This window comes from Ursus maritimus, unplaced genomic scaffold, assembly GCF_017311325.1.
Source record: "Ursus maritimus isolate PB19 unplaced genomic scaffold, ASM1731132v1 scaffold_34, whole genome shotgun sequence".
Taxonomy (NCBI): Eukaryota; Metazoa; Chordata; class Mammalia; order Carnivora; family Ursidae; genus Ursus; species Ursus maritimus.
The window spans coordinates 23,980,401-24,000,192 of NW_024426008.1; the positions used below are offsets into that span (position 1 = coordinate 23,980,401).

General features: G+C 35.7%; 1 long non-coding RNA gene across 2 annotated transcripts in view; it reads right to left on the reverse strand.

The window, feature by feature from the left end:
- LOC103663320 overlaps nucleotides 1-19,792 on the reverse strand; it is a 90,160-nt gene that overhangs the window by 67,325 nt on the left and 3,043 nt on the right. Inside the window, exon 3 of one of the 2 annotated variants that reach the window (XR_005831862.1) lies at nucleotides 8,998-9,124. This is a non-coding gene — a long non-coding RNA (uncharacterized LOC103663320). Of the gene's footprint in view, nucleotides 1-7,621; nucleotides 9,125-19,792 lie in introns of those variants that run through there. The other variant, XR_005831861.1, reaches the window with a different exon arrangement.

Below are 19,792 nucleotides of genomic sequence, written 5' to 3' on the forward strand. Positions count from 1 at the left end.
GAGCTGGATGCTTAACCAACTATGCCACCCAGGCACCCCAAGAAAAAATCTTGAAAGAAGCCAGAGGAAAAAATCATCTTACCCAGAGAAGAGCAAAGATAAGCATTAGATCCAGTTTTTCTTTCTCGGAAACCATGTAGTAGGGAGAGAATGAAATAAAAAATTTAGAGTATTGGGAGAAAAAAAATCCACCAATCTTGAATTCTGGACCTTGCAAAATTATCCTTCAAAAGTGAAGAAGAAATACTTTCCCAGAAAAACAGAAATTGAAGCAATTTGAGGTAATTTATTAGTAGACCTGCCTTGCAAGAAGTGTTAAAAGAAGTTCCTCATAAAAAGGGAAAATGGTACAGGGGCACCTGGGTGGGCCAGTTGGTTAAGCATCTCCCTTCGGCTCAGGTCATGATCCTGAGGTGCTCCCTGCTCAGTGGGGAGTCTGCTTCTCCCTCTCCCTCTGTGTTCGCTTTCTCTCTCCCTCTCTCTCAAATAAATAAATAAATAAATAAATAAATAAATAAAATCTTAAAAAAAAAAAAGGAAAATGGGACAGATCAAACTCAGATCTACACAAAGAAAGGAAGAACGTTGGAAAAGGAATAAGTGAGTGTTCAAAAAAAGCTTTTATTTTTCTTACTCTGAATTGATGTTACAGAAAAAGTTTACTCTAAATAATATATCCTATTATATATGCCTGTACACATATAAGTAAAATTAATGACAATCATGTTAAAAGGAGTGGAAGAGAAGAATTAGGAATATTTTGTTAAAGTTCCTACTTATAGTACTTGAGAAACTGTAGAATGTTATTTGAAGCAGACTTGGATTACTTGTAAAACAAAAACAGAAACACAGGACAAGGGCAAAAAATGGAAAACAGCAACAAATATGGTAGGTATTACTCCAACTACATAAAAAATCGCTTTGAATGTCAATGGTCTACATATATTAATTAAAAGACAGACTGTCAAGATGAATCAAAAAACAAGACCCAAACATATGTTGCCTTCAAGATACCGAAGGGGGAGCAGTTATGTTAACTTTCATAGTAAGTAAATTTATCAAGGAGAAAGAGGGGAATTACATAATGATAAAGAGGTCAATTGTCCAAAAAGATGTAACAGTTTTAATATGTATGTGCTTAACAACTAAATGTCAAAATACATGAGACAAACACTGATAGAACTGTAACGAGAAATAGAAGGATCCATTATTTATTTATTATAGTTGGGGATTTCAAAACCCCTTTATCACAAATGGATGGATCCACCAGGCAGAAAATCAACAGGGCACAGCTGAATCCAAGAGCACCATCAACTGGATATAAATGAAAACCTATAGACTACACTCCATCCAACAACAGCAAATTACATTCTTCTCAAGCTCACATGGAACATCCTCCAAGACAGACCACATTCTGGGCAATAAAGCACACCTTACCAAATATTTACAAAAACAGAAATCAAACAATGTATGCTCTCAGACCATAATGTTGAATTCAACTAGAATTCAACAAAAAGATAGGTGGAAAAAACCCAAAGTACTTGGAGATTAAGCATACACTTCTAAATAACATATGCTCAGAGAAATATTAGGACAAATTAGAAAATATTTTCACTGAAATGAAAATACAGATTATTCAAAATTATGGGATAAGTGAAAGCACTACTTAGAGGGAAATTTATAGCAGTGAATGCTTAATTAAAAAGAAGAAAGATCTGAAATCAATAATCTCAGATTATACTACAGGAAACTAGAAAAAGATGAAGATATTAAATCCAAAGTAAACAGAAAAAAAAATTAAAAATTAGAGCAAAAATCAATGAAACTGAAAATAGGAAATTAATGTAGAAAACTGATGAAACCAAAAGTTGAATCTTTGAAAAGATCAATGAAATTAAGAAGCCTCTAACTGGGCCAAAAGAAAAGGAGAGAGAAGATATCACCCTGTTTCATCAGAAATGTAAGACGGGGCATCACAACAGATCTTGTGGATATTAAAATATAATGAAGAATACTATCAACAACTCTATGCCTACAAATTCTATAATCTACACGAAATGGACCAATACCTTGAAAGACAGCATGTGCCAAATCTCACACAAGAAGGAAATAGTTATCAATAGGCCTTTATGTATGAAAGAAATTCAATAAAAAAAATAACCACCTTTCAAAACAGAAGCCATTACACCCAGATGGGTTCACTGGTGAATTCAATCTCTACAACCTCTTCCAAAAGACAGGAGCAGAGGTAATCCTTCCTAACTCATTCTATGAGAACAGTATCCCCAAATACCCAAACCAGAAAAAGGCAATATAAGAAAAGATAACTATGCACTAGTTTCTCTCATTTACATGCAAAAATCAGCAAAATACGAGCAAATCAAAATTCACAGTGTATATAAAAAAATTACACACCATGACCAAGTGGTATTATCCTAGGTATGCAAGGTTGGATCAACATTCAAAAATCAATTAATATAATCTATCATATTAAGGAGGAAAGAGGAAAAAAGTTCATACAGTCATAGCAACAGAGGCAGAAAAAGCATTTGATAAAATTCAACAGTTCATGATAAACACTCTCAGCGAAACAGAAAAAAAGGGAACTTTCTCAGCTTGATTAAAATATCTGTAATAACTTACAGCTAACATCACACTTAACAGTGAGAAACTTGAAGCTTTCCTGCTAAGAGCAGAAATAAGCCAAAATGTCTTTTCTCACCACTGCTTTTTGATACTATACTGGAAATGCCAGTTAATGTAATAAGACAACGGACATAAAGGGCATACAGACTGGGAAGAAAGAAGTAAACTGTCTTTTCTCACAGATGACATGATCGTTTATGCAGAAAATCCAGACAGACAGACAAAAAACTGGAATAGGCAATTATAGCAAAATTGGAGGATATGAGATTAATATAAAAAAAAAGTTAATCACTTTTCTATACACCAGCAACGAACATGTGGAATTTTAAATTAGAAACATAATGTCATTTACATGGTATACCCCAAAATGAAATAATTAGGTATAAATCTAACAAAATATGCACAAGAACTATGAGAGAAAAATTCTGTAAAACTCTGAAGAAACGTAATAAAGACCTAAATAAATGGAGAACTCTTACATGTTCATGGTTAAGAAGAGTAATTTGTCAAGATGTCAGTTCTTCATAATTTGATCTATAGATTCAATGCAATCCCAGTCAAAATCTCAGAAAGTTATTTTATGGATATCTACTAAGTGAACCTGCTTATATGGAGGCAAAAGACACAGAATACCCACCATCAAACTGAAGAAGAAAAAGGTCAGATTGACACTACCCAACTTTAAGACTTAGTATAACCTTACAGTAATCTCGACAATGTGATATGGGGGGAAGTGAGACAAACAGATCAACAGAACAGGATAAAGAGCCCAAGAATAGACCCACAAATACATTGTCAACTGAGCTTTGACAAAGGTGCAAAGGCAATATAATGAAGATAGTCTTTTCCAAAACTAGTGCTGGGACAACTGGACACCCACATGCAAAAAAGTGAATCTAGACGAAGACATGCATACATCCTTCACAAAAATTTATTCAAAATGAAAAGAAAATTTATTCAAGATGGATTAGACCCTAATGTAAAAGGAAAAGCTATAAAATGAGAAGATAACAGAGAAGAAATCCTGATTGACCTTGGGTGTGGCAATGACTTTTTAGATACATAATCAAGGAACAATGGGGGGAAGATAAATTGGACTTTATTAAAATTAAATACTCTGGTCTGCAAAAGACAAGATTAACAGAATAAGATAAGCCATAGATTGAGAGAAAAGTACTTGCAAAAGATACATCTGGTAAGTGGCTGTTATCCAAAATACACAAAGAACTCTTAAAACTCAACAGTAAGAGAACAACCAACCCTATTAAAAAATGGGCAAAAGACCTTAACGGACTTCACCAAAGAAGATATACAGATAGCAAATAAGTATACGAAAAGATGTTCAACATCCTATGTCATCAGGAAGTTGCAGTTAAAAGAATGAGATCACCACCACACACCTATCAGAACGGCCAAAATCCAAAACACTGGCAACACCAAATGCTGGTATGGATGTGGAGCAACAAGAACTCTCAGATATCGCTGGTGGAAATGCAAAGACAACATGAGGTTTTCTATGATAAAAACTACCACATAACTAAGTACCAAGTGATAGTGAATACACACAAACTCTTCTAGAAAACCGAAGAACATATCTCAGGAGGCAAGCTTTACTACATTAGGAGAAAAGAAATCTCACTATAAAAAATATTTTACAAATACGTCATCTTTAAGAAAATGTTATTAAATGAATCTAACAATTGGTAAAAAGGATGATACATCATGACCAAGTGGGATTCATCCTAGGAATGCAAGCTTAACATTCCAAAAGAAATAAACTTCTCCATATTAACTGAAAAAGAAAAACCATACGATGATGTTAATATAAAGAAAGAGTTTGAAAAATTTAACACCTATTGATTAAATTAAAAATGAGGGAGGGGGACTTCCTTAACCTGATAAAGGACAGGTATGAAAAACCTACGGGAACATAGTACTTTGTGGTTTCTGGTTCAAGACAGTGCAGTAGGACTGCACTCACCCACTCCCAAAGACACACTGAGCCTACAGCTAATATGGAACAATATCCTCTTAAAAAAAAAAAACCTGAGGGCTGGCTGAGTAATGAATACAAATAGGGCAAAGAGAAGAAAACCACATCAAAGTGGGTAGGAGAGGCTGAGACACAATCTGGTCATAAACCCCACCACCACTTTGGTGACCCCCAAGTGTGAGGGAACTCAAAACCTAGAGCTTCTCCCTAATGCAAAGGGTTCAAATCCTGCATGAGGAACTCCCACTTTTAAGATCTGCACCAGAGAGATGAGCCTTTGATATAGAGAACTTTGAAAATCAACGGGGGATTGTGTCCTGAGACCCACGAATCTGGGGACCTGAGAAACAGTTCTTCATAAAAGGCTCTCATGCCTGGATTCACCCACCCCAGGGCCCAGTACCAAGGCAGTTGATGGCGCCTAGACTTCAAGTGAAGGAGGCTCACCTACTTATATTAAAGCACCGTCCTGAAGGGCAGGCACCTAACTGAGCACACACATCTAGGAGCCTGCTGGAACTCTCTGGGAATGCACACTGATGGACACCACCTCTGCATTCTCCCTATACGGTGCTCCAGAGCACCAGCATCTCCCGGGATGGAACCTTTACATGCATCGGGTGCCCTAATTTTTACAGTTGCTACACAGGGGATCCCTCCTGATCACATGACTCTGCAGACCAGGAAACTTGCATTCCTGGTCCCATGGGGCTGTAATAATTGGCATCACCCAGAAAGGAGCTCACACCATTGCTGACCCACCAAACTGTGTGGCTGCTGCCTGAGGACACCTCACATCACCTGGCTCAGATGTGGTGGGGCTTAAGCCCGTGGGTCCCACAGGACTGTTACCACCAAAGATTTCTTAAACACTCACCACCCCTGGGGCAGAACATGAGGCAACACACCCAGAAGCTCAATCCTTCTGTGAAAGAGGCTTATTAGCTAATCATCATCGCTGTGACATGAGAGGTAGGCTCCTCATGAAACACACATCTAAGGCTGCCTATACTCCCTTCCAGAAACCTCGGGGAGCAGACACGATCTCACTGCCTCTCTGTCATTCTCCAAAGCACTTGTGTCTCCCAATGGGGAGTTTTACATGCGTTTAACAGCATTCTTCACAGAGATATGACAAACAATCCTAAAATTTGTATGAAACCACAAAAGTGCTCAAATAGCCTAAGCAGTTTAGAGGAAGAAAAATGAAGCTGAAGGCATAACACTCCTTTTCTTGAAACTGTATCACAAAGCTATAGTAGTCAAAATAGTATGATATTGGCATAAAAACAGACTCACAGAGAAATGGAAGAGAACAGAGATCTCAGAAATATACCCACACATATATGGTCAATTAATTTAAGACAACGCAGCCAAGAATATACAAAAGGAAAAGGACAGTCTTTCAATATATGGTGCTGGGAAAACTGGGCAGCCACGTGCAAAAGAATGAAACCAAACCACTATCTTATACAGAAATTAACACTAAATGGAATAAAGATTTAATGTAATACCTGAGGTTAAAAAACTCCTTGAAGAAAACATACTCCGTAAATTGCCTGACACAGAGCTTGGTGAAGATTTTTTTAAATATGACACCAAAGGCAAAGGCAACAAAAACAGAAATAGAGTGGAATTATTATTATTTTTATTTTATTTTTTTAAAAGATTTTATTTATTCATTTGACAGAGACAGCCAGCCAGTGAGAGAGGGAACACAAGCAGGGGAGTGGGAGAGGAAGAAGCAGGCCTCCAGCAGAGAAGCCTGATGTGGGGCTCGATCCCCGAACGCCAGGATCACTCCCTGAGCCGAAGGCAGACGCTTAACGACTGCGCCACCCAGGCACCCCAGAAATAGAGTGGAATTATAACAAACTAAAAAATTTCTACACAACAAAGGAAACCATCAGCAGAATGAAAAGGCCATGTACTGAATGAGAGAAGATATTTGCAAATCATATATCTGATAGGGGGTTAATATCCAAAACACATAAGGAACTAATACAACTCAATAGCAAAAAACCAAACAATCCTTAAAAATGGGCAGAAAATCTGAACACATATTTTTCCAAGAAGACTTATAAATAACTAACAGACACATGAAAAGATGTTCAATATCATTAATCATCAGGGAAGTGAAAATTAAAAGCACAATGAGATATTACTTCACACCTGTCACAATGGCTAGTATCAAAAAGAAAAGAAATAACAAGTGTTGGTGAGGATATCGAGAAAGGGAACATTTGTGCACTGTTGGTGGGAATATGAATTAGTGCAGCCACTATGGAAAAATGTATGGAAGTTCTCAAAAAACAGAAAATACAACTATCGTATCTGGCAATTCCACTCCCAGGTATTTATATGAAAAAAAAAAAAAAGAATGCTACCTCAAAAAGATACATGCACCCATTTTTCATCGAGGAATTATTTTACAATAGTGAAGATAGGAAAATAACCTGAGTGTCCATTTATGGACAAATGGTTAAAGAAATCATGCTATATACACACAATAGAATATTATTCAGCAGAAAAACAAATGAAATCTTACCACTTGCAACAAATGGTTGGACCTCGAGGGCATTATGCTAAGTGAAATCTGGCAATCGGAGAAAGACAAATACCATATAATCTCACATATATGTGGAATCTTAAAAACAAAACAAAAAAAATCCCTGCAAACAAACAAAAAAAACAAGTTTATAGATACAAAGAACAGATTGGTGGTTGTCAGTGGCAATGGGTGGGGGTTGGGGAAAATGGGCGAAGGGGGTATTAAATATTTGAAAAATTAAAAAAAACCTAAAGTGATTGGGGGAACAAAAAAGAAAGAAAGTCTTATAAAAAGAAAACTTTGTAAATGAATGTTTTGCCCTTCAGATTAGGAACAAGACAAAGTGGTCCTCTCTCATCATTTATATTCGGTATACATTATATTGCAAGTCTTAACAAGTTTCATAAAGGAAGAGAAATAAATAGCATAAAGACTGGAAAAAAATCTTTATTCATAGATGACATTATTATATACATAAAATATATCATGGAATTTTCAAAACATGTACTACAAATAATGAGGTTGATAATGTTATGAGGTATGATGTTAATACAAATAAATTACTTGTATTTTTACATTTTCCCCAAAATTAGAAATTAAAATTAAAGATATCACTTAAAATATTAAAATCATGAAAGCTATGCATACATCTACTCATGTAAGTGTTAAGATGAAAACAAATAATGGAAAGGAAAATTTAAAAAGCCAACATAGCAGAAAAATCTCACTGACCTTTTGTTAGGCAAAGATGTCTTAAAAAGGAGGGAAACAGCATTAAGACATAAAAGAACACAAAGTGATATGACTTCAAGATGAAGATCTTTTGTCTTTCAAAAGACGCTGTTAAGAAAAAGGTGAGCCACAGGTGTGGAAAAAAGTTCAGAAAACATTTATCTTATAATGGTCACCTCTATTACGTAAAGAATTGTTTCAACCCAGGTAAGACCAAAAAAAAAAAAAAAAAAAAATGATAGAAAAAGAAGATGAGTTAAAGATTTGAAGAGATACTTCATAAAAGATATGCAAATAGCCAAAATGCACATGAAAAGATGCCCATCATCATTTTCCACCATGGAATTGTAAATTAAAATCCAGTAAGTTATAACCTGGTGCCAACTGAACTGGTTGAAATTAGTTGAAATTAACAATACCTGGGGTGTAGGTGAGAACGTGGCTCAGCCAGAACTCTCATATGTTGCTGATGGGCATGAAATAGCGTAGTCACTTTGGAAACATCTGGCAGTTACTTATAAAAAGTTATGGTAGTAAAAGACCCAGGAAAACCTCTCCTAGGTTTTCACACAAGAGAAATGAAAACACGTTTGCACAAAAACTTGCGCTGGAATGTTTGTACAAGCCTTACTCAGATAGTGCCCAATCTGAAAATGATTAGTATCTATTCAAAAGGATACTACTAATATAAAGAATAAACGACACACAAAACATGCATGAATCTTAAAATAATTATTTTTGGTGAAAGAAGTAAAGGAAAAAGAGTATGCACTGTGTGATTCCATTTATATGAAAGTCTAGAAAAGGCAAAACAGTTACAACAGAGAGCGGATCAGTAGTTTAAGGGGTGAAAGCAGGAGGAGGGAACAGGAAACAAAACACTTTAGGGTGATGGAAATAGTCTATACATGATGTGGGTGGTAAAAATCAACAAATACATTTCTCAAAACTTGACAAATTATATCTAGGAAATGGCTGAGTCTTATTTTTGGTTAATTACAGCCCAATAAAGTGATTTAAAAAAAAAGAAAGAAACAGACTGCAATAGAGAGTCAGACACATAAGGTAAACTCACCCACGGAGACGAGGTGGCTGAAGGTCTCCAGCATCACATCTCTGTACAGAGTTCGCTGAGCAGGGCCTATTTTCTGCCATTCTTCCTGGGTGAACTCCACAGTCACATCCTTGAATGACACGGATGCCTGTAATAGCACATTTCTGTTCAACCTGAACAGTTCAGAGACAGGCGACATGGAAAATGCCCTTTGGAACTAATTCTATCATGTTTACTGTAGAGTTTAAAACAACACGTTACAAAGGATGCCTGTTATAGCCTTAACGCTGTCTTCCAATTTGGGGATACATAATGAATACAAATATTCTCATGTCCTGATTCATTGGCAATTACTTATAAATTATATACATGCACCATCCGTTAACTTGATACCTATAATGTTTAGTGGGATTTTTTTTTTTTTGTTTAGATCAAGTTACTAAGAAAAAAAAAAAAGATCTTTCTATATTTGATCCTATACCCAATGTTTTGTCCCAAGCCTCTCTAGGGTATACAACACTCCCACTCAGAGTCTTTTGCTAGGGTAATGGGGAATCAATGAAGGGGCTAATGTAAGCCCTGGATATATCCACACATAACTACATATTTATTTTAGAATTGACCTAGAGGAAGAGTGGAGTATGTTTTAAGCAGAAGAGATCAATTTAAGAGCAGCAAAGCAATGGGAATGAAACATAGGAAACTAATTCTCCAAGAAAAGGAAGCACTAATTTCTTGGTCAGTTCCACAGAGAAGCAGCATAACCAGAGGGGCAGATGCTGATGCCATATACTGAGACTGGAAAAAGAGGTAAAAAGGGTTGGGGAGAGGATCAGTGAGGCACATCTTGTTTATGTTGTACTCAAAATATGTGTGGACACACAGGAAAGTTATCCACTGTGTAGCTGGTTACGTGATTTTGTAGCATATGAAATCTACAATAAAGATAAGGATTATAATAGACGTTAGTCATTAAGGTGATAACTGAAATCATAATACAGAATCTGCTGGCTCAGACGTGACATATACTGAGGGGAGAAAAGGTCCAAAACTGAAATTGAGAGAATACCAATATTTACCAGAAAAAGAATAAACCAAGAAGGCAGAGAAAAAATTTATTATTGGTGGTAAGAGAAAATGGACAAAGTAGGTTATTAGAAATTAAGAGACCATTTCAGGCATAAATGATTGCTCTAGTTCATGATAACAGACTGAACATATGCATTTACATCGTATCCCCTAAACACACTCTGGTGAAATAAAAAACCTACTATGGATATACAACAAAGGAAGACAAGAACACTGCCATGAAAGACTGGGAAATTTGACTAAATTCTTGAAGGTAAAGAGTAGACAGTATCAGATAAGAAAAACAGGGAAAGGTTGCTTAAAATCGAATATAGACACAGAGGGAGGCAAAGAAAGTAGGCTTCTGATGAAAGCTCAGAAAAATGATTAGGGTCAAGTTCAGCAACACTTAGAATCATCAGTGTGCTATAGGGTGAATGACTGGCCGAGCAATTCATCAAAGAACAATCAGATAATATTGGAGATGCTCGACCTGTGTTTTGAGCAGACTATATGAAGAAAATCTACATCAGGTGGAGAAATACTTCAGGAGTTATCGGTGTAGATAAGGCAGTGAAAGGGAGAAGAGAGCTATTCTGGCACTTGATATTTAAAGACATCAAATTTAGAAATTTCATTTTCTAATTGTTTGTTGCTGACATAGATATAAATTTTTATCTGCATAAATTCCTAATTTTTCATACTGATCTTGTATCTAGCATCATAAAGTCTAATACTTAACCAAAGATACGTCTAGATTTTCTACATCAGCAATGATATCATCGATAAACACTGGTGAAATTTTTTTATTTCTTGCTTTCTGATCTTTACTTTTTCTCGCCTTATTTCACTGGCTAAGACTTCCAACATTTTTCATCCCAGGAAAAGTTTTCCTAGTGAACTATGAATTACAAACTTTTGAAAAAGTTTTTGCTAGATATAGCTTATAAAAATAAGGAAGATTCCTTCATTTGTAGAATGCTAGAAATTTTAATATTCTTTTTTAAAAAGATTTTATTTATTTACTTATCTGAGAGAGAGAGAGTGTGTGTGAGCAGGGGGAAGAGCAGAGGGAGAAGAACAAGCAGACTCCGTGCTGAGTGCGGAGCAAGATGCAGGACTCGATCCCATGACCCTGAGATAATGACCTGAGCCAAAATCAACAGTCAGATGTGTAACTGACTGAGCCACCCAAGCACTCTGGAAATTTAAATATTCTAAAATTTATTTCCCACATCCAATAGTATGATCATGGTTTCTTTCCTTTGGTGTTAGTACAATGAATTATACTGATTTTTGCTAAATTGCTAATTCCAACTAGAATTTCAAATAAGTATATCTTCTTCATTATGTATTAACTATACACATACACAGTTTACTTATCTTGGCTTGAAAATTCATATGGAAAGCTAAAGAAGCATATGTAGCCAGAAAATATTTAAGAACAATGATGCTGGAATTGTGGTACCTGACACTCAAACTGTGTAAAGTTTTAATAGATGATGAGTTGGAATGACCCACAAACAGAAGAGAAGTTAAAAATGACTACGAATACAGGTGATTTTTGAAGGAGAAAAAGGATAGCATCTTTTATTTTTGGAAAAAATATAAACTTTCAAAAATGTCATATGTATAATTAAATAGGAAGGGTAAGAAAGTTAGATCTATATCTCACACCATTGAGCAAGGTAAAATTAGAGTGGACTGAACATATAAATGTAAAAAATAAAGCTAATCAAATTCTATAACACAACACGGGAAAGTTTCTTTTACAATTTAAGACTAGGAAATGGAGGGTTCTGGTCAAGTTGGCGACATAGCAAGTTCCTGTCTCACCTCCTCCCACAGACACACCAAATCTACAGCTACACATGGAGCAATTTCCTCAGAAAGAAATCAAGAGAACAGCTGAACAACTTCTATATATTAAGTGAATAAGAAAATGCCCACATCAAAATGGATCTCGGTACACCCTCAGCTACTGGGAACCACTAGGAACGAAGGAAACAGGTTAGACCACCACAAAGATTTGAGAGACAACCAAGGGCGTGGGCTGGGCTGAAAGATAAGGCCCATCTTCCACACTACACTACTGTCAAGACTGGAAGAAGTGGCTGTTTTTTCTAATGTGCACAAACCAACACAGAGAGAAAAGAAAAATGAAGAAACAGAAATATGGTCCAAAAAAAAGAGAACAAGATAAAACCTCAAAAATGTCCTTAATGAAAAGAAGATTAGTGAGGTACCTGATAAGACTTCAAAATAGTGGTCATTAAGATTCTCACTGAGGTCAGGAAAACAATGCATAAAGTAAAATTTTCAAGGAAGAGATAGAAAAGATGAGAAATTAACAGAAATAGAGCTGGAGAATACAGTGAATGAACTAAAAATTTCAATAGAGGGGTTCAACAGTAGCCTGGATCAAGCAGAAGAAAGGATCAGTGAACTTGGTAACAGGGAAGTAGAATTCAATAATTAAGAAGCAGAAAAGGAAAAAGAATGAAAAGGAATGAAAATAGCTTAAGGGAATTATGGAAAACCATCAAGTGGACTGTATTTGCATTATAGGGGCTCCCAGAAGGAGAAGAGAACCAAAAAAAGAGCAGAAAGCTTATTCAAAGAAATAATGTAATGGTGGTGGGTGAATAACTTATAAATCTACAATGAAGGTTAAAGACAAAGTATTATAGTAATAACTATGACTACGATAATTTGTTACTGATATATAAGGTAAAAAGATGGAATTGTGACATCAAAAACATAATGTCAGGAGCAGAATAAGAATGCAGAGCTGAGGTACGCATTCAAAATTCACTGGTAATCAGCTTGAAACAGACTGCTATAAATATAACATGTTTTACGTAACCCTCACGGTAACCACAAGCAAAAACCTTTAGAAAACCAAAAGCTAAATCAAAGCATACCACTACAGAAAATCACCAAGTCACAAGGAATGGACAAAGAGAAGAAAGGAACAAAGGAATTACCAAAAGCCAGAAAAACAATGAACAAATGGCAACATAATTATAAATAATTATTTTAATGTAAATGGACTAAATTCTTTAATCAAAAGAGAATAGCTGAATAGATTTTTTTTTTTTTTAAAGTTACAACTACAGGCTGCCTACAAAAGACTCACTTCAGCTTTAAGGACACACAAACTGAGAGTGAAGAGATCCAAAAAGATATTCCATGTAAATGGAATTAAGAAGAAAATAAGGATAGCTATACTTACAACAAATAAAACAGACTTTAAGACAAAGACTGTAACAAGAAACAAAGAAGGTAATTATAGAGTGATAATGGATCCATCCAACATGAGGATGTAACATTAGTAAATATTTATACCCAACATAGGAGTACCTAATAGCATACAGAAATTAATGGATCTGAAGGTAGAAATAGACAGGAATACAATAGTAGTTTGGGACTGCAATATCCTACCTGTAACAATGGATAGATCATTCAGGAAGAAAATCAATAAGGAAACATAAGACAAACTACATGTTATACCAAATGGACTTCACAGACATTTATAAACATTCTATCTAAAAACAGCAAAATACACATTCTTCTCAAGTGCGCTTGGAAACATTCTCCAGGATACATCACATGTTAGACCACAAAACAAATCTTAATAAATTTAAGAAGACTGAAATCATATATATATATACATATTTAAAGATTTTATTTATTTATTCGACAGAGAGAGAGACAGCCAGCGAGAGAGGGAACACAAGAAGGGGGAGTGGAGAGGAAGAAGCAGGCTCCCAGCGTAGGAGCCTGACGTGGGGCTCGATCCCAGAACACTGGGATCACGCCCTGAGCCAAAGGCAGACGCTTAATGACTGAGCCACCCAGGTGCCACAAGACTGAAATCATATTAAGCATCTTCTCTGACCACAATGGTATAAAACTAGAAATAAACTGCAATTACTCCAGAAAATGCACAAATATGTGGATATTAAATGACATGCTACCAACCAACCAATGGATCAAAGAAGAAATAAAATGAGAAATCAAAAAATATCTTGAGACAAGTGAAAATGGAAACACAACATACTAAAACTTATGAGACATAGCAAAAGCAGTTTGAAGAGGGGAATTCATGGTAATAAATGCTTACATCAATAAACAGACTTCAAATAAGCAATCTCACTTTACACTTTAAGGTAATGAAAAAGACAGAGTGGAAATAAATGAAACAGAAACTAAAAAGACAATAGAAGAGACTAATGAAACTAAGAGCTAGTCTTTCCAAAGAAAAAATAGACAAACCTGTAGCTAGACTCATCAGGAAACTAAGAGAATGCAAATAAATACACAAATTTAGAAATAAAAGAAGAGGGGCACCTGGGTGGCTCAGTCTGTTAAGTGTCGACTTTTGATTTTGCCTCAGGTCATGATCTCAGGGTCCTGGGATGGAGTCCCACACGGGGATCTGTGCTCAGTGGGGAGTCTACTTGAGGATTCTCTCTCTTCCTCTCCCTTTGCCCCTCCCCCTGTTTGCGTGTGCACTTTCTCTCTAAAATAAATAAATACATCTTAAAAAAAAAGAAAAAGAAATGAAAGAGAAGACATTACAACTAATACCACAAAATACAAAGGTTCACAAGACTACTATGAACAATTATACCCCAACAAATTGGACAATCTGGAAAATCTGAGCAGACTGATTGCTAACAAGAAGATTGAATCAGCAATCAAAACCTCCCAATATGCGAACTCCAGGACCAGATGGCTTCACTGGTGAATTCTACTAAACATTTAAAGAAGAATACCAAACCTTCTCAAACTCTTCCAAAAAGTGTAAGAGAAGGGAATACTTTGAAACTAATTTTATGAAGCCAGCATTCCTGATACGAAGAATGGACAAGGACACTATAAAAAAATTACAGGTTAATATACCCAATGAACACAGATGGAAAATTCTCAACAAAACTGGCAAACCTGGTTCAGTAATACATTAAAAGGACCATATACTGTGATCAAGGGGAACTTATTACAGGGATGAAAGGATGGCTCAACACCCACAAATCAATCTATCTGTAACAAAATTAATAAAATTAATAAAAATTATATGATTGTTTCAATAGATGCAGAAAAAGCATCTGACAAAATCCAATATCCGTTCATGATAAAAACTCTCAACAAAGTGGGTAGAAAGGGAATATATCTCAACATAATAAAGGCTATGTTTGACAAACCCATAGCTAACATCATACTCAATGAGGGAAAGTTGAAAACTTTTCCTTTGAGATCAGAAACAAGGCCAGGATGTCCTCTCTTGCCGCTTTTATTCAAAATAGTACTGAAGTCCTGGCCAGAGCAGTTAGGTAAGAAAAAGGAAAAAAAAAAAAAAGGAATCCAAATGGTAAAGGAAAAAGTAAAACTGTTTCTATTTATAGGTGACATAACATTAGATATAGAAAGCTCTAAAGACTCCACTAAAACTGCCAGAACTAATAAATTCAATAAAGTTGCAGTATGTAAAATCAATATTCAAAAATCAATGGTTTCTATATACCACAGTGAACTATCAGAAAGGGAAATTAATACAATCCCATGTATAATTTCACCAAAAGTACAAACCTAGGAATAAATGTAACCAAGGAGGTAAAAGATCTATGTAATAAACACCATAAGACATTGGTGAAAGTAACTGAAGAAGACATGAATAAGTGGAAAGATATATGCCATGCTCATGGATTGGGAAAATTAATACTGTTAAAAAAAATCCTAAAATTTGTATGGAACCACAAACGATCAGAAATAGTGCAAGCAATCTTGTGAAAGAACAAAGCTGGAGACATCACACTCCCTGATTTCAAATGATATTACAAAGCAACAGTAATCAAAACAGTATGGTACTAGCATAAAAATAGGCATACTGACCAAAGGAACAAAACAGAGCCCAAAAATAAATGAACAAATATGGCCAATTAATTTATGACAAAAGACACAAGACTATACAGTGGGAAAAGGACAGTCACTTCAATAAAAGTGCTGGGAAAACTGGACAGCCACATTGAAAAAATTAAACTGGACCACTATCTTATACCATACAGAAAAATCAAATCAAAGTGGATTAAACACTTGAATGTAAGACCCGCAGCCACAAAACTCCTAGAATAAAATGTAGAGTTAAGCTTTTTGACATCGGCCTTGATGATTACTTCTGGATTTACACCAAAGGCAAAAATAAACAAGGGGGCCAACATCAAACTAAAAAGCTTCTGTACTGCAAAGAAACCATTACCAGAATGAAAAGGCAACCTTCTAAATGGGAAAAAATATTTGCAAATGAAAAACTCATATGGGGTTAATAACCAAAACTCTTTATATAAGAACTCATACAACTCAGCAAAAAAAAAAAAGCCCAATCTGATTAAAAAATGGGCAGAGGAACGGAATAGACATTTTTCTAAGGAAGAAATCTAAATGGCCTGCAGGTATATGAAAAAATGCTCTACATCACTAATCATCAGGGAAATGCAAATCGAAACCACAATGAGATACCACATCTGTTTGAATGGCTATCATATAAAAGACAAGAGACAACAAGTGTTGGTGAGGATGTAGAGAAAAGGGAACCCTTGTCACTGTGGGTGGGAGAGTAAATTGGTGCAGCTACTATGGAAAAGAATATGGAGGTTACTAAAAAAATTAAAAATAGAACTACCATATGACCCAGCAGTAGTACTCCTGGATATATATCTAAAGGAAGTGAAATAACTATTTCAAGGAGGTACCTTCACCCCCTATTCATTGGAGCATTATTTACAATAGGACATGTAAATAATCAGGCATCCATCAATGGATGGATGGATTAAAAAAAAAGGGGGACATTATATATATATATATATATATATATATATACACACACACACACATATATATGTGTGTGTGTAATACACATACTACAAATATCATATATATGTATAATATATATATCACATATATATATTATTCAGCCATAAAAAAGAAACAAATCCTGCCATTCACAACAACACAGATGGCCACTGAGAGCCTTGTACTAAGTAACAAAAGTCACATATAGAAAGACAAACACTGAATGATCTCACTTACATGTGGAATCTACAAAAGTCAAACTCGCCGAAATGGAAAATAGATTGGTGGTTGCCAGAGGTGGGGTGTGGGGGGTAGTGGTAACTGAGGGGATTGTGTGAAGACGGTCAAAGGTACAAGCTTCCAGGTACAAGATAATTAAGTTCTGGGAATGTGATACACGGCACGGTGACTACAGTTAACAATACTGCCTGTATATTTGAAAGTTGCTAAGAGAATGAATTCTAAAAGTTTTCATCACAAGGAAAACAATTCTAACTATGTGAAGTGAGGGATGTTAGCTAAACTTACCGTGACAATCAATTTGCAATATATACATACATCAAATCATTTTGGTGCATATCTTAAACAAATGCAATATCACACATCAATGATATCTTAGCAGGACTGGGGAGGGGAGTGGAAAATACCCAAATAGGACTCAAAATCCAGAATTCATAAAATAAAAGGCTGCTGAAATTGATGACAATAAAAATTAAATTTCTTTATGGCAAAAGATAGAAATTATAAGCAGGGCCAAAATATAACATATTAGAGAAAAATATGCAATCTACATCACAGGCACAGGTGAATCTCAAAATACAAATAAAGATCAAAACACAAAGTAGAATCAGGATAAAAAATATGCAATTTAAAAAAAGGGAGTGCAATGGACCCAAATCATAAAACAATGTTCATCAGATAACCTGAGACGTAAAACAAAACAGGTTCTTATCCCATTGTCAAAACTCCTACCTTCGGCAGCACACTCTATTTGCAAAGCTACAGGGAAACAGGTACTTTCATACTGTTGGCTCCACCTTCAAAATATACCCAGATTCTGACCACCTCAAGATATCCTCAGTGCTAACTTACTACCACAGATTCTTACTTGAATCACTTGAATAGCTTCCTAAATTGTCAGTGCTTCAACCAGTGCCCCACTAGAGTCAATTCTTAAACAGGAGCAAGTGATTCTTCTAAAATGTACAACAGATCATGTTCTTTCATAGCTCCTAACCCACCTTATCACTAAATAAATGAAAAGCTATAGTGTGTTCAGGGACTGGAAGGCTCAGTACGCTCCAATGTCAGTTGTTAGTTCTCCCTAAGTTCATCTACAGATCTCATACGATCCCAGGCAAAAACCCCAGGAAGCTTTTAGGAGACAGAATGATTCTAAATGGAAAAAGATAGGACCAGAATATGCAAAATAATTCTGAAACGAGAACAGAGTTGAAGAACTCACATTACATTTCAAGATATGTAATTAATCAATTACACATTAATTAAAACATGTAATTAGAATAATCAAGACAGTGTGGTAAAGGCAAAATGATACAGAAAACAACAGAACAGAGTCCAGATATAGAGGGACACAGAGTCAAATGACTTCCAACAGAGGTGCTGACGCAATTCAGTGGAGATAAAGTAACTTCTTAACAAATGGTACTGGGAGTAATAAAGCCCCATAAGACAGGGAAAAAAAAAACTTTCCTTGAACAGTTACAACTTGTATCATAAACAAAAATTAAACTCAAACCGGTCATAAATGTAAAATCCACAACTATAAACTTTTAACAGATAACACAGGAATATATTTGTGACCCTGATTAGGCAAAGATTCCTTAGATGGGACCAAAGGAAAAAAAAAAAGAAAAAAACCAAACAACCCATAAAGTCTGATATTTCGATAAACTTTAAATTGATCAATTAAAAATGTCTGTTCTTAGAAGACAGCATTAAGCAAATGAAAAGATAAGTCATGGATTAGAAAACATCCATAAAACATTACCGATAAAGGACCTGTGTCGGAATAGCTAAACAACTCTCAAAATTTGGGAATAAGAAAAACTCAATTAGAAAACACTGACAAAAGATTTGAGAAAAGATCTGATATTTCACCACGAGGAGGGACAGACAGCAAAGATGCGAACGAAATCATGCTCAACACCATCAGACATCAGATTAAACTAAAAACAAAACGAAATACCTGGACGTGCCTGGCGAGGTGGCTTAAATTGAAAACAAACTAATTCACCCGAAAAACAAAAACAAATAACCCTACACAAGTTCCTCATCCCAAACTGACAATTCCAAATGCTGGCGAGGATTCAGAGCATCTAGAAATCTCAATGGCATGGTCACTCTGAAAAACAGTATGGCAGCCTCTTATGATGTTAAACATCCATCTTATATACATACCACATCTTACTACAAAACCCAGTATTCCACACACTCTTAATCATCTTCTCAAGAGAAATGAAGGTATGTGTCCACGCAAAAGAGACCGAAATGAAGGTATGTGTCCACGCAAAAGAGACCGAAAGTTTTCTTATGAACACTTATTGCAGCTTTATTCACAAAGCCAAAAGCTGGGAACAACACAAACGTCCATCAACTGGTAAAAGGATTAACAAATTGTGATAGATCCACTCATTGGAAAACGGGACAAACTACTGAAAGATCCAACAGCATGGATGGGTCTCAACTGTACTACGTGGGTGAAAAGTGTGATGGCCTTCAATTCCGCACACGGACTGTCCTGTTCTACCTATTCAGCTGAGTACAGCCACCCTGGCCTACTGCTGTTCTTGCTGGTTACAGACCTCTGGTCCATGCTGCCCCAGGGCACTTGCACGGGCAGCTTGCTTGGCTTCCAGTGTTCTTCTGTAGATAC